The sequence below is a fragment of the Equus asinus genome, chromosome 4 (genome assembly GCF_041296235.1).
Source record: "Equus asinus isolate D_3611 breed Donkey chromosome 4, EquAss-T2T_v2, whole genome shotgun sequence".
In the NCBI taxonomy this organism is placed as follows: Eukaryota; Metazoa; Chordata; class Mammalia; order Perissodactyla; family Equidae; genus Equus; species Equus asinus.
In genome coordinates this window covers 131,883,558-131,907,369 of record NC_091793.1, presented here as the reverse complement: position 1 = coordinate 131,907,369, position 23,812 = coordinate 131,883,558, and the positions used below count along the sequence as shown (strand labels likewise).

Here is a 23,812-nt window from a genome sequence, read left to right as displayed (position 1 = left end):
TTGCAAAGCCTAAGGCAATCCTTGCATTGTCACTGCAAGAATAGATGCTGGGGGTTAAAAAGTGTCATGCTTTGGAAGACACTTTGCAAGGTGTTCAGGAGCCTGAATGAGAGCACACCTCTGGGGGTGGGGGACCGAGAACAGTACCTGACATCATGGATGCACAGTGGCAGTGAGTGGAATCTGCATTCACAGCATTGCATTGGTGTCTCAGACCATCATGGAGCTTTCTTTTTAAACATGCATGTCAAAGATTTGGTTCACAGAGAAGAATGGTTGTGGAAGACTTCCTTGGGCATTAGGTAGATTTTAAAAAATGGTATAGCTCAGTGTACTGAAGAGGCTAGAGTATATTTTATCCCCTAACGTACTGGTTGAAAGCCATACTTGAAATAGACATTCATCTCTCCGTATATTGAGATGGTTTTTATTTTCTGTCCAGTTATTCTATAAACATTACCTGAGTTTTTTTCCCTCGTGGCGATTTGTGTCACTTTTCCGTAAAGGAGGCTTATTTAGGTGCCATAATTACTCACGGTTACATAATTGTAAATATTTTGTGAAGATAGCATTGGTATGAGGTTTAGAAACTCTTCATTCTGGTAAAATCCATTACTAACCCACGGAATAATTGCTTACCACATCTTTTAATTTTGCACTGTTTGTTATAATTGGCTTTTCTTACTTTTCTAGGGACTAAATAGTGGACACACCAATAAAGAACACATTTTTAATGCCATCTTTTTATCCTGATATCACTCTTAAAGTCTGTTGTCTGTTCTTAGCTGCTGTATCAACTGCCTTTTAGTTGTTGCTGATGTACCTTTTCCCACCAATTCACTTTCCGCCATTCTTTGGCTGCTTCAGATACAGCTGCTGTAAATCATCTATAGCTTTATGGTTTTAATCCAATCTGGGTGACTAGCTTTTAAAATTTGTGCATTTAGTGTTTTTACATTTGCTCTTATTTTTTTTTATACATTTGGATTGATTTCCACATCTTATTTTGTTTTCTGTATTCCGTGCTTTTTCTTATTTTCCCCCTACTTTTATGTCTTCCATGGAAATGATGAGTTTTCTTACTCCGTACCTTCTATATTCTTCCTCAGTGTGTTTGCTTGGAAGTTCAACATTCTGGTTCTAGTCCGTTAGTGGTTGCCTTTAAAATTTTGTCATGTATAATTGAGTTAATAAACGATATAAGGAATCAGTATCTTTAAACACCTGCGAACTGTCCAAGGATCTTAGGACATATTCATTAGAATCGCTTTCCTCCCCATCTTCTCTTTTATTGTTGATATTTAATTCCCTCCTGTTTCAAACCCCTTCTTCCATGTTAGTCATTATCATTATTGTTTTGTTTTTTTCATAGACAAGAATCGTTCTGGTTATATATTCTGCCTGACAAACCCCTACAAAACGTCGTGGCTTAAAACAACAATTTACTGAATGAGTAGACAATTTAATGATGAAAAAAAGACATCTGAGTCAGCGGCACTAAGTACATGGGATTTGGTTTTCCTATAACACTCACATACACACATACAGACACACACCAAAAGTTGCGTTCTAAAATAAATGGAAGCAAGTAGGAGAAGTTTAAAATTTAACTTCAAATCCATGTGGATTTACCAAACCAAAGAATACTTTTTTCCCTCTGGTTAACGTAGGTAATGATAAAAGGGGTCAGATATGTCTGAAATCTTCTCTTCATTTTCCCCAGGGCGTTTGTCCCTCTCTGGGCTCTCACGTGTTCTCTCTTTCATTTTGCATCATTTATTTTTATCCTTAGTTTAAGCCAGGCTTAAATCTGAATTACAGTAGAGCTGTGATAACTATCAAAGTCATTATGTGAATTTCTGTCAGTTGTCTTCCACAGTCTGGCTGGCATTATTGTGGAGTTTTCAAATAAATACAGACTCGCTTCACAATAGTGTGTACTTCATATGGACTTCAGAGGATCTATAAGGAGCAATTCAGATTTTCAGTGTGTTTTAAGTTGTGGAGACAGTGTTATAACTCAGATTTAATGGTGACATTAAGGAATTCTTCCTCTAAGTCCTTGTAGTTTTGCCTTTTGTGTGTATTTTATTTAAATTATGAGTTGCAAAACTCCCTATGTATGCATGCTCAGGAAGAAAGCCTGATTTTTCTTTTCCTACATCAAAATTTATAAAACAACAATAAATACTATAGATGGTCACATTTTCTCGAGGTACTGTATAAAATCGTTTCGAGAACCACACTAATGTCTTAATTACAAACAAAGGTTGAAGTGGGTAGAGTCCAGTGGATCCATTAACCTTGGCACTGGGGAGTAGGTGGCCAAGAGGATGGTTTTGGTGTCGGGATATGGGACAGACCTGGGTTCAGATTCTGGCTCTGCCACTTAGTTGGTGCTTAGGAATTATTTAACCATTCTGAGCCTCAGTTTCTTCATGTACAAAGAGGGAACAATACCAAGTTTACAAAATTGAAAGGAAGATGAAACGAGATGACATTTGTAATGTGTGTACAAAGGTAGTTGCTTCATGAGAGGTAGCAGCCACACCCCCCACACACATTTGTTGAGAGCCTACTATTTGTCTGCTGCTAGGCAGAAGGACACCAACACGAATCAGATCACATTTTTGTGGGGTGAGAAAGAGGTCAGAATGGTGCAGTGTGTTCAGAACAATATTACAGAGGCCATGAGAGCACAGAGCAGGAACAGTTTAATGCCTGAGGTGGGTTCAGGGATGGGAAGTGTACAGAAGGGGCTTCACCAAGAAGGTCATATTTAGACTCATCACGAAATAGGATTTTCTTTCTTTCTTTTTGTTTTTTTTTTGGTGTTCACATGAGAAAGTCATTCTGGGAATTGGAAATATCCTATGCACGTGCCAGGGCTTCCTTATGCTCTACTTGAAGATTGCACCTCCTGTCCTCATTGCCCTTTCTGCTTGGCTGACTTCTGTGCATCCTTTTAGACAGGAGTCAGAAGTCACCCACTCTGAAACAGTGATGTGAAAAAATTGCTAAGGGACTCTTTCAGAGCTGGTGACTCTGTGTTGTAATTTGTCTTTTTCCATATTTGTCTTTTCATGCCCTCTTAGCTCCTTAACTGCGTCCTGTTCATGCTGTGTCCTGAGCACCATACCTGGCTCTCAGTGCTGCATTATCCATACAGATTAATTCATTTCATTAAAGAGTAGTTTTTAGCCAAGAACAATTATGACATTAAATACTTTTTTATTGAAGATTATTCCATATTATGTAGTTTTCTCCCAATGATTTTTATTCAACAGATTATTTTTGGTATTCATTCATTCATTCATTCATTTGTGCAGCAATATTAGGAGTTTACTATGTACCAGGTATCAGAAAGAATTTTTTAAATATCTATATTTAAGACTGTAGTTAAAGGGCTGTCATTCTAGATTTTTCAATTATTATATAAAATATTGGCCTTTTGTTTTTCAATTATTATATAAAATATTGGCCTTTTGCCTCCTATTTCCTTACCCATGGATTCTGTCTTGATTAGGAAAGCATTGTATGTTTAAATAGAAATAAATGTATTCCCTGAATTCAGCTTATTTATTGCTTTAACTCCTATTTTTTTTGTCCTGTCTTGTTCTCTTATTTCCAAAAATATGCATCTGCTGCTCTAAGCAATCATGAATGTTTTTCTGAAAATTGTGTGTAGTTTGGCGTGAAGAATATCTATAGTGTTTCTGATGTTCTGAAATATGTATTTATATATTCACAGTATAACTGTTACCTCTATTGCAAACAAGTGCTGTTATAAATTACTGATGGGTCAAGAAATGGTCGTCCTGTTACTCTACAAAAATAAGTACTACATTTTGAGGGGGATTATAGTTATAGCACTAGGCTAAAATATTATAAGCAAATATGTTACCGAAAGACAAACTGAAAAAAAAAGCCGCCTTGAAAATTCCAACTGAGGATTTACATTAGGTTATCTAGTAGGATCTAAATATTGATTCTATTTCTTTTTAAAGCATCCAAACAGATAGGTTTCTTTAAGTGTAAGTCTGTGGCCTATTTTTGATAGGGTAAAACATTCTGTGTGAAAAGGAAAGCATTAAGAATTCAGTGAACCTCTGGAGGAGGTTAAATTCTTAATTTTGGGCTGTGTGACAGCCGTTTCTTCTCCTGTTCGCTTTAACTACCAAAACCTGTCACTCCTGAGCCATTTCAAGGAGAGAAACAAGGTGAACTGTGCTCTGCCCATGACCCACTGTAACTTCTGATTTGAGCAGGGTTCCAGGGCATATGTCAGGTAACTTCGAATTTTCTGGTCCATCTTGTGATTCGCTGGCCTGAATGGAGTGCTGCTGAAACTAATAAAATTTCTTTTAAAATATCATTATTATTGCACGTAAAAGTCTAACTACAGCAATACAGCTGAGATAAGCAGCAACGTTATCATCTTTGTGTTGTGCTGCTATCCATGGGAGCTCCAGAATTCCTCATTTTCCATAAGTTTCACTCAAATGTAAGGAAACTGTGTTACTTATTTAAGGAAATTGAATGCTGGTCGTGAAGTACTGCATTTTTCATCATTTGGAATCATTAAAATATATTATTCGTCTGTCGAAATTTATTTTCAAGCTTAGAGTCATAGAGGTTTTAGATTTAGAAAGGAAATTAGTGACCACTTACTTCATTGGCCTCATTTTACAAATAAGAAACAGAGGGCCCAGATGAATTAAGTAGTGTGTCCATGGTTGATAAGCAAGATCATGGAAAAGCATGCAGTGTTTAATAGGAATTGCCTCCACGGTGGAGTTACTCGTGAAGGGAAGTTAGGTGCTAACGTCAGTTACTGCAGGTGATTTTTGAGTGTAGTTGAAATTACCCTTGAAAAGGCAATGTGGCTTAACAACGAGTTCAACACAGCCAGGTTTTCTTCCAGTGTTGGAATAGACTGCTGTTAGACAGAGTGCCAGGGAAGAAGTTGGCTTGTCTTTAGGGGCAGTTTTTATACCAAAAAACCCTATCATTTAAAACTAAAATTCCGCCCAGCCTGGTGGGCTGCTTGGAAGAACTGTGTATTTCACGCTCCCTCGAGGGCCGTACACTCAGGGGCTGGCCTGGGTCCCGTGCTATTTAGATTGTTCTCTTTCGCAGCCTCTCTCCTTGTCCCCAGTGGGCCGTGTGCTTACACCAGAGTATGCAAAAGGGGCATTTGCGGTGGCTCCTCTGAATATCAGTTCACCTTTGAGGATTTGATAGAATCTGATGAGTCGCTTCCTTTAATGAAGGCTCTGAGAGATTTATTCAATAAATTGGTTTTTTTACTAGTTTTTAAAGCACTGTCTGAAATATCTCCCCAATACTTACTGTCAGTTTGTCTGAGCAGTACTTCAGTGAAAGAGTTTTTCTTTTACAGCTGTCACAGTTTTCAGATGACTTCTCTTTTCAGATACATAAGCATATTTTTTGTTCTGTTGTTTCTTATGCTTCTTTTTTCAGTTCTGCTCCGTTCCTTGGGATTTGGAGTCCACAGGGCTGAGTGTGAACCGCAAACTCTGGGCCGAGGAAAGGCTCAGATGATTGTTTAGGGTACAAAAATTCCTTTGCCGTTAAATTTCAAACCGACTCATCTTTCCCTAAACTGTCACTGATGTAATTTATTGTTTCCTAAGGGCAGATGTGACCAACACCAAAAGGGTCCATGAGCTGAAGTATTTCAAATATTAAAATATTTCAAAATTTCTTCAATATCTCTTGAGAAAAGAACATGAAGAAATAAATGATGTATATGGAGGATTCTTATTTATGAGAGGTTACGTTTCCCGTTTACCAAAACCATGACTTGCAAGTCAACAATAACTCTTAAAAGTGACACCAGACCTTTGTCAGTCTCTGCCGCCCCGCCCCAGATGCTGTCCGCTGCCCTTTATTGTTGACGCTTTTGTTTTCCTTGGCTGTGACACTGTCCTGGCTCCCCAGTTTTCTGGTCATTCATTTTTTCCTCTTTACTGAAACTCCTTTCTCTCCTTTTTCTCTAAGTAGTCGTCAGGCTTTATTGTGATCCTTTTCTTTTTAATAACCGTCACCTTGGATGCTTTCATTCACTCCCAGCTTTAGGCTGTCGAAGCTTTCTAACCAAGGGGGGCTGGAGCCATCTCTTCCTGGCTCATGCACATTTCTTCCCAATTCTGCATTCAGTGCCCTCACCTTGGTGCGTGAAGTCAGCTGTGATGAGAGCATGTACACCACAGAAAGGGGCGAACACTGCACCACAGGGCCCCCAGAACCCCAGCCAGCCCAGCGCTCGTTTGCCAGCGTACCAGTATTGAATCCTAACCTCTGTCTGAAGCTCCCAAGATCATCTTCTTCTGCATATCCTACTCCTTCCTCGAACTCAGCTCGTTCAGAACAAATTGATTGGCATGCCAAACCAGTTCTTCTTGGTTTCCCTATTTTTGTTAGTAGAAACCCCAGTTTAGTCTGTCAGCTTTGAAAACCTTGCCCAACTTGACTCCTATACCGCTGTCAACCTGCACATCTAGTCTGCTGCTGGGTGATGGAAGTTTTAAGTCAGCCAGGTTTCTAACTGGCACTGTCGCATCGTTCAAGTCTTACTTTCTTTAGGTCTTTATCATTACCTTCCTCAGTAATCTCCTCAGTCTAACATACTTTTGTCCAAGCCATGTTCCACATTATTGCCAAACATTTAATAAATAACAGTTTATTTTTGCTAGGCATTAAGCTAAGTGCTTTACATATCATACCTCATTTAATCCTTAAACAACCTCGTGGAGTAGTGTATCAGTTAGGATTTGTCAGTGACTAACAAAAACAACAAACTAATCTAGCCCTTCCCTGGACCCAATGTCTGTGGCCAGGAGGATGGCGGAAACAGATTATCCTTCGAAACCACAAGGCCACCTGGAGGTAGGATGGGACTAGTGTCATACAAGCTCCACTGCGGAGGCTGGGGAGAGGGATGGATGCCAGGTAGTGCCATAAGTGGCTAATTTAGGCAGCTGTTAGTATTCTCATTTTACAGCCAAAGTAATAGACCAAGAAGTTAATTAACTTCTCCGGGGTGTTTTCAGTTAGGATAAGGAGGAGCTGAAATTTTCCTGACTGTGCAGCTTAGGCCATCCATTATCCTTTGTCATAAGCCCCCAACTCATGTAGTAGAGGCTGTGAAGTTGGGTAGACCTGTGCGACACTGGGCAAGTTACTTACCCTCTCTGATAATATCAGTCTCATAGGAAATAATAAAATCCTCAGCAGGATTTTTCTGCATACATATAAAGTGCTTGGCACAGGACTTGGTTTAATAAAAGTCTAAGAAATGTCAACTATGATAATGATGATGATAATTAAACTGTATATTTCAGCAAGGCAAAGAACATATTTTTCTCTTTCTGTTTGCTCTACTGGCAAGTATAGCCTATTGCTTTTGGATAAAGTATTTGTTGAGTCAAAAAAAAAAAAAACCTAAACACTATGTGTAGGAAAATGGGATGATGGAAATTGTACTTCAAGGATTACTAGCATCATTAACGTACAAGGATGTTAAAATGGAACTCATCCGGGATCAGTTTCAGCTGAGGCCCCCAGTGAAAGGTGACAACCACCTCCACACTCCAAAGTGAGGTACTTGCCCATCCAGGCAAGAGGTGGGGAGGAGGTGGCCCAGAATCATTCTCATGACCCTTACCTGGCCATGCAGGTGAGAGAGGAGTTGTTGGCTTGATGGAGGATTTCTTTGGGGCTATCGTCAATGTGCTGGGGAGCCCATTCTCTCTGTCAAACACGTACATGCTGGAGAGATGCGGGGGGCTTTCCTCCACCTCAAGTCAAGTGAGGGCTGTCCGAGGAACTGCTCCGAGTGCTTCGTGAGTGTCCTCTGCAGTGTGAGGGACACCGTGGACTGGTGTCTGACCCCACCTGAGGACTCTAAGGGCGAGAAGCTGTGGCTGAACTCCGAGTGAGGAGGGCTCGCTGGAGTGGCCTTCACTGCCTGAATTGTTGGGACGCGAAGGCATGTTTCTTGTGGGCCAGAGGTAGGATCCACCCACAATAGAGCTGGTGCGGGGTCATTGTCACACCTGCTCCAAAGGACTACCTGGAGGAGCTGATGTTGCCCAAGGGCCACCTGCAGGGACAGGATGGAAGACCTCGGCTGAAAGAGGCCAAGTGTGCTCCTGGAGGCCCAGCATCTGAGGGGCGGAGGGTTGTAAGTGACTACATTGAGGAAAGTGCAGGTGAGAATCCCTGGAAACGGAGCATCTCTCCAGAACCGGGGAAGTGTCCCCTTGAGAGAAAAAGACACTCCAGGCTCATAGAGTGTGGCATCAGATTGTGGCAGTGCCAGCTCAGCCAGACCATCTCTGCCTCCTGACCTCTCCTTCCACTGCTGTCACGCTGCTAGAGTCAGACGCAGGTGGGCGATGGAGAATGCAGCCACACCTGCTATCTCTCCGCGGGCTCCCTGCCTGAAGCAGGCCTGAGCTAAGACAGAGGGAAGATTTCATTGTAACTGAAGTTTGGAGTTTTGATCATGACACAGGACTGGACATTTTTTTACAGAAGCAAACATTTGTGTGTCTTGATGTAACCAGAGAACTTTTCAGTTATCTCAGCATGGCCAGAAAAGCCAAGGGGCCTGCTCTCATTTCATCCAGTGTGGAGCACAGAACTAGTCCCACAGCGCAGACTGGAGCAGGCAGCTGAATCAAAGAACAATGCTGCTTTAAGTTGCACCCAACGCGCCCTGCCTGCTCGGTGTAGTAGTTCACCGAATACCCAGTTATAAAATTCATACTGGAAACGATAGGGTTAAGCATTGTCTTTGGAGTGTGATGTGGAGAAGACATCCTGAGATTTGTTTGGTTTGATTTTCAAGTTGCAAATTGAGATGTTACAGGAATGGGGGCCAGGCCCGGCTTTAGTCTTAGATTTAGGGTGAACTTGAGCTCACCGCCCCTGGGCCGAGTGGGATAGAAAATGGAACTGCTGGGGAAAATGTTGCCTTTCTCTGTCTCTTGCTTCTAAGTCAAGCCAACTGACAGCTGTGCTCAAGTCCCCTGGAGAGAACCACTTTTGAAGAAATATGCATGTGCCATCAGGCTCTGAACTATTTATGGAAAAGCAAAGCACTTCGCTCAAAAGCTGCAAAGAAGAAAGAGCAAATCAGAGGACCGTGTTCTCCGTGCTTTTGACGACGTTGGTGGGAAACAGCCGGGTGAGGAGGTGGACAGCGGAGTAGTAATCATCACCAACAGCGACAAACAACACACTGAGGCAGGAGCTGCCTGAGTTCTTGAGGCGTGAAGCACAGAGAGACTGAAGAGAGGCCTCCTGTCCCTAAGAACGGCCTTGACATTCCTATAGACACCCGCGCAGACCGACAGGCTAAGAGAAAGGAGGGATGCTGTGTGCCGTCTGTGTGGCTGGGGTAAACTTCGAAGAAGGAAGGGGGAGCTCCAAATTAGCGAGCGGAAAAGAAGGCAGCATTAAGGTTTTAAGACTTTGGTCTTCCCTCCAATTTACCCATGATAATGTGTCTATCGTGCCTTTATGTTTAGAGTGCTCTTTCAGGAGCATTTCATGGAATTCTTAGAGCAGCTCTCCGCCTGATTGTGCCACCTGAGGGTGGAAACCAGCTGAGGAAACTAAACGGGTGACGTTGCTTACCCCAGGTCAGATGGGTGGTAACAGAATTTGATCAAATTTGTCTTACAATTTCCTAATTCAGAGGGCTCTTGTGGTGTACCAGCCTTTCGTGCTGTGTTAACAAAGTGGGGTGAGAGGATTTCAGATGGTTTGTGGGCAATATTTTTAAAATTTAATAGTGATGTGTTTATTTTTAAGGTTATGTTATATTATTGGCAGGAAGACTGGTTTTCCATTAATGGACTAAGACAAACTTATTTAAGTAAAAAGAGTAGAAATAAAAAATCATCAAGTAAATAGTGCTGCCGAGATTTGTTGGTGATTGTGAACGGGGCCTGTGCACTTGTGATGTTTAGGAACCCCTGGTCTAAAGGCTTATTGGCCAAAAACATAGAACTTATACTTTGATTACGTCCTCTGAATCTTATACTTGAATTGTCTCATGTGGCTCGGTCCTGACCTCACAAGTGCATTATAAACTCTGTGAACAGGGACTGTGTCTTATGTAATGTAGGTGTTATGGGTTGAATTGTGTCCTCCCAAAATTCATGTGTTGAGGTCCCAACCCCAGTACTTTAGAATGTGACCTGATTTGGAGATAGGGTTTTTACAGAGGTAATCAAGTTAAAATGAGGTCATTAGGGTGAGCCCTAATCCAGTATGGCTGGTGTCCTTGTGAAAAGAGGAAACTTGGAGAAAGATGTGCCGTACAGGGAGAATGCCGTGTGAACGTGAAGATGGCCATCTCCAAGCCGAGGAGAGAGGCCTGGAACAGATCCTTCCCTCACAGCCCTCAGAAGGAAATAACTCTGTCCACACCTTGGTCTCATTCTTCCAGCTTCCAGAAGTGTGAGACAATAAGTTTTGTTGTTTAAAGCACCTAGTTTGTGGTACTTTGTTTTGGTAGCCCTGGGAAACAAATATAATAGGTATTTGCTTAAATACTGGGAATGTAACTAAAAAAGCCTCAAACTGAATAACACAGTCTCCTTCCAGTGTAATTTTGATCACAGTTGTAGCAAGTTTCAAATTAAAAATGCTTCCTCAGGAGCTTTAAGGCTTTCCCGGGCTGCCTCTTCTCTCTTTTTCTGCTTCAATAATGCTCTCCCTACCCCACTCCCACCCCAGCACCACCATCTCCTGAGCTTGGCACCCTCTGCTGTGTCTCTTTCATGTACAGTGCCCTAAATGTCTTGACTTGGCCACCCTGAGTCATGTCAAGGGCTGTCTTCCTTTCCACAAGCCTTTGGTATTGAACTGGATTGCTTTTTTTAACTTCCATTGCTTTGTGGTTTTTTGATTTCTTCTGACCAGGAAAGAACCTTTAGAAGTGGTAGCACCCAGTAAAAAGAAAGGGCACTATTTGAATTCACCACAGAACCTGGCCCTTAATTAAAAGATGCTGCTGCCTCCCACTGAACTATTGCTTTGTGTGGCACTTGGAGCTCAGAGTCTGTATTTATCTCGGACTAAATGTTGAGTTATCTCAGCACACTGCATCCTTACCATTTGTGGGTGTGTGCCTTCCACTGGATCCTGTGAGCTTACAGACTGGCCGTGGCTTCATCATGTTTGGATCCCCAGTGCCTAGTACCTGATTCAAATTCAATAACAATCTGTTGAATCATGACCATTTTAAAGGAGAACAGAGATTCAGTGTCCTATAGGCTGTATTTCAATTTGGCATACAGTGAAATTCTGTGATATGATGCACCTGAAATGTTCTTCTAGTCTTTAGATTCAGAATCTTGTTGATAAGGAGACTGCTTTTAGTCCTGAACTGGGTTCCCAAGATTTTGTAGATCCTGTATTCCTAGGGAGCTTTAGGAATTGTTTTCAATGGTTTAGGAAGTGATCTATTTAGACACAGGAGATGGACCTAAATAACTCCCCCTTTTTTCCATGATTTCTTAAAGATGTATTTCTATGAGTTAGATTGGACAGATATGATCATTTTCTAGAATCCATCTAATTTAAACCACTCTGTCTATTTTTAAGTTCTGCTCTCTGTGACTGAATTTTTAAAACTCTAACTGTCAGCACCTGACACATTGGTCCTCCTGGATGATGTTATACTTTTCATCACTTTTAGGATTTTGTCCAAATGTAATGTTGCCATTTACCAATGGAATACTTCCATCCAAATGTGTTATATGCACTTTTGTTTTGAAGAGCAAGACAATGGAATGATGATGATGTTTATAAATCTCTGCTTCCAGAAATGAGAACACTTGGGAAAGCAACAGCAGTTTTACATCTTTTCATGATCAAACCTTGCGCGAGGATGCTGCCATTCTATCCCATGGGATAAGTCTGTGCTGGCTTGTCGGGGGCAGCTATTTTAGAGTCTTTGCTGCTGTGGGAGAAACAAGTAACTAAATGTTGTTTCCCATATCCCAACCTGGGGTTGATGAACCAGGGAATTCACTTTAGTAGATCTTTCATGATTCTCATGCCAGGTTTTGTGGGTAATACACAGTCTCTACCTTTAAGGGAGTTACTGTGTGATGGGCTCAGGATGGTGGCTCAGGTTCGAGGCTGGGATCTGGCATTAATTAGCACCTGTGCGTCTTCTCAGTCTTATTCTGGCACCATGGCACGTTTCATTCCTGCCCTCACGCCCAGAGGGCTCCTCACTGAACCTTACCACTGCCACAGGATGTAGAAGTGGCACCTACTTGACAAATACTGCTGGGAATGCTCTGTGAGCCTTTAGCCTAATTCTACAGGAAATCCTTGGGTCAGCTGGAGGCTTTCTGAAACTTTCTTTGATATAACTCAGTAATTAAGAGATCCTGGGCACTTTAGAACTGTGGCTAGGTTTGAGTCTGGTTGGTTGGCCAAAAGCATGGGATTGAAGTAGCGCCATTCTGTGCACTACAAATGGAGGGAAGATTGGTCACTGTCTTGGTGGTGCCTAATTTTTGTTTCATGGAGCATTTCCTGTAAGAAATCCTCACTTCCTCAGGAGTCAGAGTAGGTATGACTCAGACAGAAAGCCATAAAGTTCTACGTTTTGTATCCTAAAGGAATCTTTGAACTCACTTGTTTAACTTCTCTTACATTTTAGTCAGCAAAACAGAGGTTTATAGACTTGCTCCATTTTTCACAGCCTGTTGGTGGAACTGTCTAGCTCTAGAATTGGGGTCTTCTCTTTGTCCTCTGTTGGTCTTGCGTTGTCTGTTTTGCCCAAAATCTTTCTAGCCAAGCACTGTGTTCAGTGATATGTTGATAAACTGGCTCTCTCTTAAAAAAAAAAAAACAAAAAAAAACCTCTCTGATTTGTAGTGTTTATAGATTTCCATGGTATAAATACTTCCACCATGGCCAATTTCAAGCTGCCAACAATCTAACAACCAGCTTTCAAAATTCTAGAAACTTAACGATTGGCTCCAGCACACGGCTGATTGTATTCTCCTGCCTCTTCTTTTTAGGCATTGTTGGTGGCATGTCAGTGACCAATGTCCTGTGAGGTAGGTAGACCCTGTGATGATGAGAGAAAAAATAATGTGACTAAGAAAAGGGCCATTCATTGATTAGCTCAGTTAAAATAAGTCCAGCATTCCCTGGTTCTAATCTCTTCGTAAGACTCTGTAGTCTTCTTGAGTTAACATGTGATAATAAATACCGGAGGCTAAGGGTGCATGTTTCTTTTGGTTCTAAAGCATGTTAGAACAGTCACGTTGTGGGACTTAGAATTTCCTATTCCTGAAGATTCTGCATCTTGAAAGAAAGTCCAGTGGAGGAGTGCAGAACATTTCCCATCCATCTCATCGTTTATTTATATTTGACTATCACCACTGCACCCAAACCCAATTTGGCACTCCTCCATCTAGCTATTTTGAGTTTAGAGACCGGAGGGGACAAGATATTGGGGACAATGTCATCAGAATCACAACTGCTTACAGAATAACAGATTCTAGAGCTTGGTTGACCCTGTAGGTAGTCATCACTCATATACTATAGTTGAGGAATCTGAGAGACCGATGGAAACCTGAACATAACCACCGGGCTGTTGGGAGTCATCATTTGGGATTGTAACATATGATTCTTGATACCCCATTCAGTGTTCTTTCCATGACATCATTATGACTATTTGTTTTTTTCACCACATTCAGAGCATGGGAAGAAATATAGCATATGTCACTAGCCTCTGACTTCAGATGATAAATCTTGGATTTTCTATATGTCCTTTGTTCATACCAACAAGTGGGAAGTGAATAGAGTACTGATTTGGAGGACTGCCTAGGAGTCGTTTAACCTCCTGCCACTTGTGGTGCATAAGTTGTCAGTGAAAGGACTCGGAAGGTACTGGATGATGTGAAACTTGAAGCTTTTCAAAAGAATCATTAAAGGGTGTTTATATATTTGGAGTGAAATCTTCAGGATTAAGATAGAGAATACCCCAACTGTCTTGCCTTGAGAGGAAGACTTGGCTTTGTATGAGGATTCAGTTAGATCCTTCAAGAAATTAAACACCTACAATGTGCCAGGCATGTGCTAGGCACTGGGAATACACAGATGAATAAAATAGCAACTTTGTTTTCTAGGAACATACAGCCTGAGGGAGAAGAGACGTGTCAATAAATAACTTGAGTATAACTTTCTAAGTGCAGCACATGCACAGAGCACGTGAAGGCAGAGGGTCCAGTTCAGTACAGGTTTTCATTTGGTAGCCTAGGCTTAGGAAGAAGAGCACTGATCAGGGAGTCCAACAATTAGGTTTTGGTCCCAGCACTGCACTGCCTGACTGACCTGGTATAAATCATTTAGCATCTTTCTCTCAATGTTAGCAAAAGGAAGAGTCTTGGTGACCTCCTAAAAGGTTCTTGGGAGGATTAAACAAATGTCTATGCAAGTGTTTTGAAAGTATTGTCTGTCACATAAATGCAAGTATATTATTTTCATTTTGGAAACAGGTAATGTTTTTTTTTTTTTGACCAGAAAGCTCATACTCTTTGACTCAGCTCTCCATATAAGCATTCGTTATCAAATATTTATTGAGCACCCTCTTGGTGCTAGACATACTTCCAGGTCCTGGGCTACACCAGTGAATAAAACAGACTGGATCCTTGCTTTTGGAGCTTATATTCTAGAGGCAAAAGACAGAAAATCAACAGAGAAGAAGAAGATCAGATAGTAGTTCAAGCAAGTACAATGCAGATAATAAAAACAGAGTAATATGATAAGAATGATTGGGTAGACTTTATATTAGAGACCAGGAAAGACCATTCTGAAAGGTGACTATTTTTTCTATTTTATTTTTTATTGAGATTATGATAGTTTACAACCTTGTGAAATTTCAGTTGTACCTTATTATTTGTCACTCATATTATAGGTGGACCACTTCACCCTTTGTCCTACCTCCCACCCCCCCTTTCCCCTGGTAACCACTAATCTTTTACCTTTGTCCACATGTTTAACTTCCACATATGAGTGGAGTCATACAGAGATTGTCTTTGTTTATCTGGCTTATTTCACTTAACATAATACCCTCAAGGTCCATCCATGTTGTTGTGAATGGGACAATTTTATCCTTTTTCATGGCTGAGTAGTACTCCATTGTGTATATGTATATATATATGTGTGTGTGTGTGTATACACCATATCTTCTTTATCCAATCATCAGTTGATGGGCAATTAAGTTTCTTCCATGTGTTGGCTATTGTGAATAACACTGCAGTAAACATAGGAGTGAATGGGTCTCTTTGAATTGCTGATTTCAAGTTATTTGGGTAGATACCTAGTAGTGGGGTGGTTGGCTCATATGGTATTTCTATTTTTAAATTTTTGAGAAATCTCCATACTGTTTTCCATAGTGGCTGCACCAGTTTGCATTTCCACCAGCAGTGTATGAGGGTTCCTTTTTCTACACAACCTCTCCAACATTTGTTATTTTTTGTTTTGGCTATTTTAGCCATTCTAATGGGTGTAAGGTGATATCTTAGTGTAGTTTTGATTTGCATTTCGCTGATGATCAGTGATGATGAGCATCTTTTCACGTGCCTATCGGCCATCCATATATCTTCTTTGGAGAAGTGTCTGTTCATATCCCCTGCCCATTTTTTGATTAGGTTGTTTGATTTTTTGTTGTTGAGTTGTGTGAGTTCTTTATATATTATGGAGATTAGCCCTATGTCAGATATATGCAAATATTTTTTCACAGTTGGTGCATTGTGTTTTTGTTTCAATCCTGTTTTCCCTTGCCTTGTAGAAGCTCTTGAAAGGTGACTTTTAAGCTGAGTGGCAAGAAGGAACAAGCCTTGCAGATATCAGAGATAGGAGCTTTCTAGGCAGACGAAACAGTTCCAGCATAAGCTCTAGGCAGAAATGAACTTGCAAGTTTCAGGCACAGAAAGAGGGGCAGTGTGGTGAGAGCACTATGGATAAGGTCAAGTAGGATGTGATGGGGGTCAGAGAAATGGGCAGGTTGGATCACAGAGCACTTTATCAGCCAGTGGGAGGAATTTTGGTTTTATTCGCAGTGCAGGGGAGACCAGTGAAGGGTTTTAAACAGCAGAGTAAGAAGATTGTTTTGTCTGCTGGTGGAGAATGAGTTGTAGATCAAAGTCTTGTAGCAGAGAAGGTGAGAGAGAATATGGGCTTATAGCAGAGAAGTTGATAGGAATAGAATGTATATATGGTGTTATTGAAGATACTATCAACAGAATTTCCTCGTGGCTCAGATATTGGTGTGGGAAAGAGAAGAATCAGAGATGACTCCTTAATTTTTGACCAGAGCAATTCAAATTACTGAGGGAGGAGTAACTGTGGGGAATGAGGAAGAAGAGAAGAGGCAGTTAAGAATTTTTCTGTCCCTGTCAAATTTGACATGCCTATTAGACATCCAGGTGGAGATGTCAAGAAGGAAGTGTGGTCCTTGAATCTAGAGTCTAGAAATCATTGAAAAATAGATGGAGCTGGAGAAGTGCAACCCTGTACTATCTTGAAGGGGTTTAGCATGGAGGCTGGGCAGAGGGGAGAAGGAGTCACAGAAGTCTGAGAAAGAGTGGTCGAGAAAGAAAACCATGAGAATGAGGTGTCCTGGAAGCTGTGAGGAGAAACTAGGGAATGATCAAGTGGGAGGGAAGTAATCAACAGCGTCAGTTAGAGTTGAGAGGTCAAGTACTGTAAGAGCAGAGAAGTGACAATTGGGCTTAGCAACATGGTAAGGGTGGTCATTGGTGTCTTGACAAGATTGGGGGGGATAGAAGTTGGAAGGAAGTGAGTTGGGGAGAAAATGTGAGTGAGAAAGTGGCTATTTTGGCTGCAGACCATTCCCTCAAGAAGTTTGCTGTGAAGGGGCGTAAAGCAATGGAGTAGTGCCTAGAGGACATTCGGAATAAAGCGAAAGCATTTTTGTGTTTTGTGTTAATAGATGTGACCTAGTAAACATTGTCCAGGTGACGTTGGTGATGCAGGAGAGAGGATAATGGCAGGAGATAAATCCTGGAGAAGATGAGAGCAGATGCAATTTAGAGCACAAGTCAGGGGCTTAGACTTTAGCAGGAGCAGAGGTACTTGATCCAGAAGGGCAGAAGGGAATGTAGAGAAGATGTGTCTAGAGGCAGGTGAGTGGTAGATCTGGCAGTGAAAAGGTGAGTCTCTTTGCTTGTGTTTTTTTTGCATTGGAAGGCAGTAGGGAGGCAGAGGAGAGAGGTAAACACGTGACACAGTTACCCAGGGAAATGAGAGAGTACGTATATCAGAGCAGTGTAACAAGGTTGCCTGGCAGTGTTGAGTTCCGTACAAGATTTGTGGTCACGAGTCTAAAGTAAGACCAGTGAGCATCCTTGTGTTTGGTTTTCTTTTATTTCCACCAGCCAGGCTGCGAGGGTGTTGTAAGTAGGTAGCTAGGTTTAACTACTGCTGAGCTTTGCCATGAGAGTACAGCAGACGGGGAGAAGGAAGATGGAGTTAGAGGGTAAGTGTAAGAATAGATCAAGGAAGCTATTGGGATAAAGAAGATATGGATGACTTGGGGTGATTGACAGAGAAAGTGAATTGGAGGGCTTGAGATGGAAGGATTTCTGGAGTGAGGACACTGGAGCTGGTGAGCTGGAAGATCAGGAGGTGTTTGAATACAGAAATATGCCAAAAGACGGGAAACAGTTTCCAAGATGATGAAATGAAAATCTCAGGAGTAAAAATCACTTTGGGGTTTGATGCAAGTATTTAGAGTGTTTCTCCACGATAAAAGAAAGTGTCAATACATTCTCAAGTTATAAACTTTTGACTAGGAGAGGCATTAGAAGGCCCTCCAAACGTTCCTGGCTGGTCTGGACAGGTTTATTGGGTGTTGGGAAATGAGAACATCACTTTCTTCTACTAAAAGACTTTGAAAAATCTCTTTATTCCTAAATAACCCTGGGAGACATGGCACAAAGAAGCGTGACTAATACTTTGGGCAAGGGACTAAACATTCATGGGGAGAGTCATAGGGAGAATTATGCTTTTTTAACTATAAAAGTTAGTAGAACGGGACTCATCGCCAGCTTCCAGTTCCAGTACCATGTGTCTCCTTACCAGTAAGAATGATTTAAAAAATCAGCTTCGTCCAATGTGGACACTATGAGTTGCTACAGACACTTCAGCTGTAAGGAAGCTGTTTGTTGTATGGATTCAAACAGAAAACTTTCTCCTGGAACTTAACTGCATGTAGTGCAGTGGTTAGCCAGCCACAGCCAGTGAGTAGTTCTGTTGTATATTATTAAAACGAAGCGTCACTTAAAGCATTGATCTCAGGTGAATATGAGGCCTAAACCACATTCATGTAACATAATTTGAAAAGAAATTGTGGATGCTCTGGAACATGTTGACAGTGTGGTGGTGAAGTAGACAACATGTTTGATATACAGCCTGAGTGAAACCTTGAGAAAGTGTCTGGCTTACAATCTGGCTACATATATTAAGCTGGGAGACAGACATGTTTCTATTTTTTGTTTTTTAAATTTCCTTCAAAAGATCTGAGGCCCCATTACATTTTGTCATTCTTCTTCCCTGTGTGTTTCCTTACACCTACTGATCTTATGGCTATCTTATGGTTATCTTATCTTCCCTGCAGAGAATGAATTTTCCAGAATGTTGTGCTTCATTTCCTTGAGAGCTTTTCAGCTGTAGAGTTTTTTCTCTGACAAGAGATAGCTGTGAAACTTCAGGGAAGTGACTCAGTCTCCTAAAATAAATCATGGAAGTTGCCGAGGACTTTGTAATCAAGTCACATTTTGCAGAAATGAGCTACATAGTATAAATGTCTTTTTGAAAGGACGTTTTAAAAATTATGGCATCTTGAAGATCTGAAGGTTTGCATTTACTGAATCCTTTTCACATGATGAGATGAACTTTTAATGGCAGAGTCTACCTTTCCTGGGAAGTCTTTTTAACAGTCTATTTGTATACCCACGTTTATGTGAAAAGCAGAAACATTTAGTGATCTGTTGCTTTATTAGGATGATCATGTTCCCTAAAACCTGTCTATTAAACACTTTCTTGCACATTACGTCAACTGTCAAACAAAGAGTCAAATACAACATTGAGTTGAGCGTCACTTTGGTAGCCTGTGGCTATTCGGTACTTCAGGCTCGCCCTTTGACCAGGTTCTGCCCTGCCCAGCACAGTTACAACCAACCGGTCATCAGTTGGGGAGAGCCACAGAAGGATAAAAACCCCAAGGGCAAAGAGGTCCATTTGTTAGCTAATTCTTGCTCTATTTGGTTGACAAATACTTAAGTTTCTTTCATAAGTACGTATTTGGTCTCCCAAATTAAATTGTTGGCCATAGATGTTTTGTTTGCTCACTTACAGTTTGTTTTTTGGAGGGGTTCTGAGCTCTTGTCAAAGGCCCACTGCAGTGACTTGTATTAGGTGCATGAAAAACACATCACTGGCTGTGCTGCATTATTCATTCTGAAAAAAACACTGTTAATGGAATGACAGAGAAACGTTCTGGAGCATTGTATCTCTCTGGGGGACTGAATAATCAAAGCAAAAGTGGCCGAAGTAACCCATGATGTGGAGAGGCACTGGGTACAACATTTATGGCTAAAAGTCTCTCACTTGGATTCTCACTTTGGACAACAGTTCCAAAGTATCTTTGACTAAGAATAAAAATTATACTGCCTGCAAACCCTCTCCCAAAAAACGAAATCCGAGGTCTGTTAAGTGGCCAGGTACAACGTAGCTGCTTGATGATTGAATTTTTGACTAAAGCTTGCATTTCTTTTTTTCTTTTAGTGAGTTAAGGTTATTATGGCAAGTTTCTCTCCTTGGGATGCCTAGTTACTGCTGGTCCTCCATCCATCTGATGATCCTACAAACAGTAGCCATCCCATGATTCAATGTTTTAACTTATCTGGGAAATTTTGTTTTCTATTGGAAATCATATTGATGAATTAATAAATTTCTCTCATTAATAAAACTTTTTCTCTAAGATGATAAAGGGAAGCTCTTTAAATGTTCATATTTCGTTTTAAAACATCTGTGGATGTATATTCATATTTGTGTGTATAAAACCTCTATGAAAGGTATATTGTTACCTGATGTGATAATTTGAAATATTTGGTAAGAGGAAGGGATGATTCATATTTTTAGAGGTAGAGTTTTTAAAGAAGAATTTTATTTAAAAATTGCTACAAGAGTATTATATTTTTTTGTAAAATTTTGAGCAATATGAGTTGTTTCTTTTTTTCCACTAAAGGTAAGAAGTATTAATGAGGGACTATATATAATAATACGCATACATAAACACACTTGCACAAATAAACTTTTAAACAAAAAAATGTATCATGCTAGACGTATTCTTCTGTAAATTGCTTTTGTTTTCTCTTTGTAGTACATCTTGGACATCCATCTGTCTTAATATTTATTGTTTTAACTTTTTTATAATATTCCCTAATATGCTTGCGCCATAATTCGTTTAACCATGACCCTACTGATAGTTATTTGGGTTGATGCCAAAATTTGATATTACAATTAGTGCTGCAGTAAACATTCATACACTTACATTTTTGAACATTTGTGTTAATATTTCTAAAAATTTAATTTCTAGGCATGGAACTGCTGAGGCAAAGAATGTGCACATTTAACTTGAGTGATATGGCTAAGTATCCCTCTAGAAATGTTCTATCAATTTAAAAGCCTATTATTAAGCATGAAACCAAATTAGAAATTGCTCAAATGATAGAGATTACAAGTCTGCTGAATGATTAGGACATACATCACAGATGAAGTGGTATACCTTTTTAGATTTCATGGAAATTTAAAAATTGTATTTTAAGTAGACTCAAGTTGAATATAAGAATAGGAAATTATTTTAAACTTCGTATTTTGCATTTTCTGAGAATGCAGGTTAGTGGCACAGAGAGAGGGCAAAGAGTCACCATTTGGCCTTGGAAGGGGCGGTGAGTGAAATGCATCTGTCAGGAAGATGCTATCTGGAACAAGATGGTATTTAGTTAGGTTTTCATGATTTTTAAGTAAACTAACAGTGACTGGGATTCCGTCCAAGAAGGTCTTTGTGCTGGGACAATGCATATCTTTAGGCTCTGGAATGGAAGTAGAATAACAAAATTTCCTGTGCATATTTGGTTTATAAAAATAACCTCTTTGAAAGCACATTTTCAAGTTTCAAGTATCCCGTGCTTCTGAACTATTTCTAGGCTATCCTGTTTCAGTCAAAGGGCTTGATTTTAATACAATACACAAGCTTATCTTTTCACTCAAGAGCAGAATGCTATATCTTTTCCAGAGGTATGCAGGCATTAGTCATATACCCTACTCTCCTTCCCCCCAACACGAAATCCTTCCTCTGTCTGTCCCACTTCCTTGCTGATGTATGCAACGGGAGGATGCAGTTTCTCTGCAACGTTGGCAGTTATAATTAGGCTATCCCTTTTGGAAAGGCCTCAAGAAACCCATAGTGGAGGTTCCAAAGGCACCGAACACTATTCACTGTGATTAGAAAAATTGTTGAAAATTTGAGATTTGGTTCTTGGATGTATGGATAATGCTCCTGAAGAACTGGCCTGGGGGAGGGAGCCAGTTAATTTCATGTAAGATAAATTCTCCTTGCTTACAGATTCTAGCATAGTTTATTATTGTAGGGCCTACTCTGTTATTAGTTACTCTTGTAATTCAATTACGTACAATATAATTGTTGAGTACTACTCTATTAGGACCTTCTCGAGGAGTTTGTTTAAATCCAGAGGACCCTCTCTTGTGCTGAAAACTTGCCAGCTTCCAATGCTGCTATTCTCTTGCCTAGAAAACATCAGTAGACACAGCAGTGAAAAACTATCGAACCGTTTGTTTAAAGATGTGTTAATATTTGTTTATAATTTGAAGTATTCTCTTGAAAACTAGTTTGGCCTCCAAGTCCAAGCATCCATCAGTCCTTCTTAGGAGACTGTGTGGTTAGAGCGCCAGCATTGGGGTTCAGTAGGCCTGGGTTTGAATCTCACCTTTGTCACCTACTAGTGGCTTACACTTGGGCAAGGTATGTAAATTTACAGTTTTGTCGTCTGTCAAATGGGCACCATAACTCCTGTGGGACTGGAGAAAGAAATGAATAAATGTTTGTGAAGTGTATAGCGCCATATTTGACCTGGAGGAAGATCTTGATCCTGAGTCGCTGTTCTTGTAGTTGTCACTTCCTTCTCCGTTTTGTGGAAACTTAGACTTGTACTTCCCAGAATTTTGCCTCAGAGTTCCCACTGCAGACAGTGGTGAACAGGTATTGGTCTCTGGAAGTTTAAGCCAAAGTAGTCTGCTACTAGAATAGAATTATTTGAAATCTTGTTTTATCTCAAGCTCTTGGTAATGTAAGTGTGCTTTCACATAGAAATGCTTTTTTGGGATTACTAGTTAAATTACTTAATGTTACTCCCCTTTCTTCTTTAAATCTTTAAAAGAAATTAACCTCCAAAAAATACGCTTCATGTTTGTACTGGGACCAGGGTCGCCCCTGGCACACCAGTGTGTTCTTCTGGAGTATGCATACCCAACTGGAGAACCATGGCCAGTGGCTGAGGTCCACAACCACAGCCCCGGGAACAGTAGAGAGGGACTCTAGGACTATCAAGGGCTGTATGCAGTTGTCATTTTGAGATTAAGAATGAATTTTTTGGCCAATACATCATCACTAATTGAAACAAAATCATGTAATAACATTGGATTGTAAACATACGTTGGTTTGGAAGCCATACTTCTATCGCTATTTTAAAAATTTGTTTCTCCTCAGAATTGTTGAGCGCCTGAATCTGTAGAATACTAGGAACCTTTTACTCTCACTGTGGAAACAAAATTTGGGGATACAAGATATCCAGAGAGTCATAGCTGCATACAGCGACATATGATGAAAAATGAGTGGTGTGGTTAGTAAATGACATTTTCTTTTTTTTAAAAGATTTTATTTTTTCCTTTTTCTCCCCAAAGGCCCCTGGTACATAGTTGTACATTCTTTGTTGTGGGTCCTTCTAGTTGTGGCATGTGGGACACCGCCTCAACGTGGCTTGATGAGCAGTGCCATGTCCGCGCCCAGGACTTGAACCAACAAAACACTGGGCCGCCTGCAGCGGAGCACGCGAACTTAACCACTCGGCCATGGGGCCAGCCCCAGTAAATGACATATTTAAGAGAGAAAGATTCTGCTTTGGACTGAAAGCCAGAGGTGGCTTCGTAGACATTCATAAAGGACTTAAGAGTTTGAAGAACAGGTGGGATTTGGTTGGTTGGAAAAGAAGCTATTGTAGGGGTATTTCTTCTCTTCCCTTCTCATAACCAAGCTGTTTCTAAGTCTTAACTGCTACATCCTCTACCAACACCCAATTTATTAAAACCTATAGCAATATCTCTTGCTTTCACAAAGACCTACAATAATTACACAACATCTCCCCAGCTGAAATTGTTTATTTAAACTGTCACGTTTTGCTATAGATATCCCTGTTTCTCTGCATGCGTAATTAAATTATTTTTCCCCACTGACTTGGCCATGTTGTTTTGTTTTCAAAACCCGTAAGTTGATCATTAGCCTTCCTTGTCAAATTCAGTCCTTCTCATCCAGCTGAGACTGTTTCCAGACCAATGTGTCCTCTCTCATTTCTTACATGGACACATTCAGACTTTCCAGGCCATTTTATCCTCCTCTCTCCCTGCCGACCACCCCTTT

At 40.6% G+C, this 23,812-nt stretch overlaps 1 protein-coding gene across 5 annotated transcripts in view; it reads left to right on the top strand.

Annotated features, from left to right (window-relative positions):
• The window catches only part of HECW2 (HECT, C2 and WW domain containing E3 ubiquitin protein ligase 2), a 380,997-nt gene that overhangs the window by 167,886 nt on the left and 189,299 nt on the right, over positions 1-23,812 (top strand). The window contains exon 1 of one of the 5 annotated variants that reach the window (XM_070508283.1): positions 13,100-13,121. The exons of the other annotated variants lie outside the window; for them this stretch is intronic. The gene's annotated coding sequence lies outside the window, so the exon portion shown is untranslated. Of the gene's footprint in view, positions 1-13,099; positions 13,122-23,812 lie in introns of those variants that run through there. 5 annotated transcript variants of the gene reach the window in all.